A 4,283-nucleotide genomic window follows, 5' to 3' on the forward strand; every position below is an offset into this window, starting at 1 on the left:
GTACATGGAAGAAAAGATGCAAAAAGCTAGGTCACGCAATGTAGTCCCCATTGGTAATCAAGAAAGAAGGTTTGAGGTCCACTTAGCTAACAACAAATTTAGTTGTGCAAATGAGCTGAGGACGCATGAGGTCAAAATTGGAAATGAAGTCTGGCCAACGTGTGAGTGCACATGCACCAAACCAAAGTTGCTTCACCCACCATGCTCCCATGTACTTGTTGCTTGCGGACAGCTTGGAATGGACGCAATATCGTTCATGTCTCCATATTTTCTAAAAGAGTCCGTCCTCAATACCTGGACAAGTGAGTTGCTGGGATTTCGCTCAATGGGTAACTTCAACACCGTTAATCCTGTTGAAAGGCGTACATTCCAGACCCAGAGAATATCCGTACAAGTAGAGGTAGGCGACAATGTCGGCGCATCCTGAAAATAAGAAGTGTAAAGAGGTGTAAAGAGTTCATCTTTGCCTTCTTGCTGGGTTTGGTTTGGCCCCTGAAAATAAGAAGTGTAAAGAGGTCAGTATAATGATCAAGCATAAGGTGTGAATGATTAAAATACGAAAAAACTAACGCCCACACGTGTGGCATCTTGCACATCGCCCACACGCCTCCTTTACCACTCATTTTGCCACATGTGAACAGATGACATCAGCAGTAATCTTTTTGGTTTTCGGCTTAAAAATGTTTTATCTCCTTATTAAAAAATCAAATTAAAAATCTGTTTTCACCATTAAATCCGTCTCGACGAGATCTTCAAAACTAGACCGCATGTTGATATGTTTTGACAAAAAAAAATTGCCCAAAAGTTGCCATGATGTTTACAATGTAGTTGCCATAGTGCTTAAACGAAAGTTGCCATGTGGCAATTTCAGTTTGTAGAGCATGGTAATTTTAGTATTTTGATGATGGCAACTCCAGTACTTTGACCATAAAACATATTTTTTGTATGAACCATGTTAATTTTAAGTGCATGTATCATGGCAATTTTAGTTTATGGTTCATGGCAAGTCTAGTTTCTTAATTTCCCATTTTATAAATGTCAAATTTTACTTTTAAATGTAGAAGAAAATAGCTGAAATATATCATGGCAACTTCAGTGTAAACCCCATGGCAATTCATGTGCAATAGACATGGCAACTTTTAACCCAATTTTTTTTCATCAAAACATATCAACATGGGATCTAGTTTTGAAGATCTCGTCGCGAGGGATTTAATGGTGAAAACGGATCTTCAATCGGATTTTTCACTTAAGAGATAAAACATTCAAAAAACTAAAAATCCAAAAAGATTCCCACATGCATGCATGCGGTGACGTGGAGCAGTCTATGTGTTATAGGGTGTGTGGGCGGGTTTCACTGCCACCACACGTGTGGGCGTTAGCGTTGTCCTTAAAATATATCCTTACCCAGGTACAGTTTTGAAAGCCGGGATTTGCGTTCCCGTTGACTCGCCAGAAGAGGAATGAGAAGTCCCCTGATAGTTTGAATCAGACGGGTTAAGAGGTTGTCAGAAATGACCCGCCTTGGGATAAAGTATGTCAGAAATATGTAAGACCTCTGGGGCGGCGTTTGCGAACCGATGTGTTTTGTAAGCTGGAGGAAGTAATCACGCTGCCACTATGCCAGGTGGTGCGGTGAGCTTCGTGTTGCTGCTTCTTCAAAAGAAAGTTGGGATCCAAGTGAGCTAGAGGGTGAAAAAAGCTTACTTTCCGGCTTGCTTGTCAAGTTTTCTGTGTTGGCAGAGATTCTGAGCCGGAGAAAAGAATAATGACCTCTGCGTCACCTGCACGGCTGGCCTCTGCATCATCCTGATAACAATCATTGTCAATGAGATGTATAAAAAAGGAGCCAAGAGAGTCAAGTTCTACCTCTGACTCATTATCATCATCGTCATCATCAATGTTTAACTCGGCGGATTTAGTGGTCTTCTTCTTGGCAGGCCTCTTGGTGGCCTTGGTTTTGGTACGAGCCGGTTTGGCCGACTTATCTTGCGGTTTCTTCTTCCAAAATGGAGAATCAGCCTGTTGAGGTCAAAAAGATCATGAGTAGGCATAACTACCGAAAATATTAATTGACTAGAAGGTGAGCAACACTTACGGCTGGCGGCTTATTGAAGGTGTTGAAAGGACTAAGTCCTGTTTTGCTGCATTCCTTTAAGGGTTCGTTTAGAAATTTCTTGGTGACTTCAGTAATTTCTGCATCAGACTATTGAATGTCACAGTGGCGTTGGGGATCTCTTACATCACTAGTGTATTCGCACATTAAGCCGGGGCGACGGCTTAATGGCAAGATACTCCAGGATACCCAGCGCCGGACAAATTCAATGCCGGTTAAGCCATTGGCCATAAAGGCTCTGAGCTTTGGAAATGATGGCGCGTATTTGGCCCATTCCGCCGCACTGAGCTGTGTGGGGAGTGGGTGTGTGCTGCTAAGCTGATGTTCGCGGTAACCTAGCAGAGGATTCTCGCCGGTTGGAGATGTGTCTTGACAATAGAACCAAGTCTGGTGCCAATCTTTGGGATGACTCGGCGGCTTAGCATGGGGAAAGCTGACTTCTTTTCTCTTTTGAATTGAAATCCCACCAAGTTCGGTGTTGGGCCCATCAACAAACTCTGTCTGACGGTTCAAATAGTAGAACTCTCTGAATAAATCAACTGCAGGCTCCTCTTGAAGCTAAGCTTCATAGAATACTTGAAAATTGCAAATGTTGGACACGAAGTTGGGTCCAATATCTTGAGGGTGAAGTTGGAAAAAATGAAGCACATCACGGAATTTTTTTGAGTCAAGTGGGTTGAACCCCTGACTCAGATGGTCAGCAAAGACAATCACTTCTCCATCCTTGGGTTTAGGAGGATTTTCTTCACTAGGGGCCCTCCAATGGATGTCCTCTTTCTTGGCTAGGGCGCCAGTGGCAACGAAATTATTCAGCTCTTCTTCAGTAATCCGGGATTGGACCCAGTTGCAAGCGGTGTATGTCTTAGCCATTTTTTCAATGATCTGAAAGAAAGATTATGCCGGTCCAAGATTATATGGTTAAGCCGGTTGAAGACTTAACATGCAAAACAATAATGAAGCATGCATAGGTATTAAACCGGAGATTGGCATTGAAGTCATAAAGAGGAGTTATTGACGGGCTTAAGAGGGGACTAATGGTACCTGATGGGTTACTATTTCTGTGTTAAGTCGCCCACACAATTATTTATTTACAGATCTAAGAAAGGGAAAATTGCTAAGTGTTGGAAAAACAGGTTTCACATATTGATATCATAAATTTGGATCTATGGCGCGTCAGATAATGGAAAAATCTACACCTAAATTGCAGTGCCTGAGCAGTTCATATGTCCAGATCTGATTTTTTATGCAAAAGGAGATGGCCTAATAGCAAAAATGAGTGTTACGGGTACCACCACGCAGGAGAGGTACCAAGTTCGAATAAAAAATGAATGCTACAGCGAAGAACGAAGATGAACTTCGACGAACGCATGGAAGCCCTAATGGATCTATGGGAAAAGAAGGAAGGAGAACTCACCAAGGATGTTGAACAGCGGAGGCGCGCGGACGAACTCTGGTCGGTTCAGGTTGATACAGCGGCCGTTGTTGAGGCAGTGGCAAAGGTCGACGACGGCAGCGGAGCTCGAGCGCTGAGGCAATGCGAGGTGGAAGACAAAGACGAGGAGGCAAGGGGGAAAGTGAAAGGGACCCCTGGCCTTATTTATAAGGCTGGAAAGATAAGTGGCAGGCGCGGGAATCGAGGAGGTTAAAAAATGGATATGTGACAGCGCGGACGCCTCGATTTTCGGAGGTTCATTAAAAAAAGAAGATATATTAAGATTTGGGATTTATGTAATATTAATGACAGATGATGTCACGACGAGTTACCATGATCTTAGAAGATGACGTCATGGCGGGTTACAGGGTCTCGCAAGACTAAATGAAGAAGGATTTTCCTAAGTGTTGAAGATTGACATGAACAAGTTCAAATCAACCTGTGGCCTAATGTTGGGGATGTAACTATTGGGTATGACCCGCCCAGCAGGGGCCGGGTTATACCAACGGCGGTTCATCAAGACAAAGCCCATGAAGATGTTGAAGATGGCAGTTCATGAAGCAGACTTGCTAAGGGGCCCGAAGCCCAAAGGCGACTTAAGGCCCATAGGTGTAAACTCACATATATGTATGACTTGGATTTAAGGCAAATTATAATTAGTCACCGAGCCGGACACGTTTATTATGAGCCGGCCGGGACTCTGTGAGTCGTCGGGCGTCAACCTGTGTGTATAAAGGG

Source organism: Triticum aestivum, chromosome 6B, assembly GCF_018294505.1.
Source record: "Triticum aestivum cultivar Chinese Spring chromosome 6B, IWGSC CS RefSeq v2.1, whole genome shotgun sequence".
Taxonomy (NCBI): Eukaryota; Viridiplantae; Streptophyta; class Magnoliopsida; order Poales; family Poaceae; genus Triticum; species Triticum aestivum.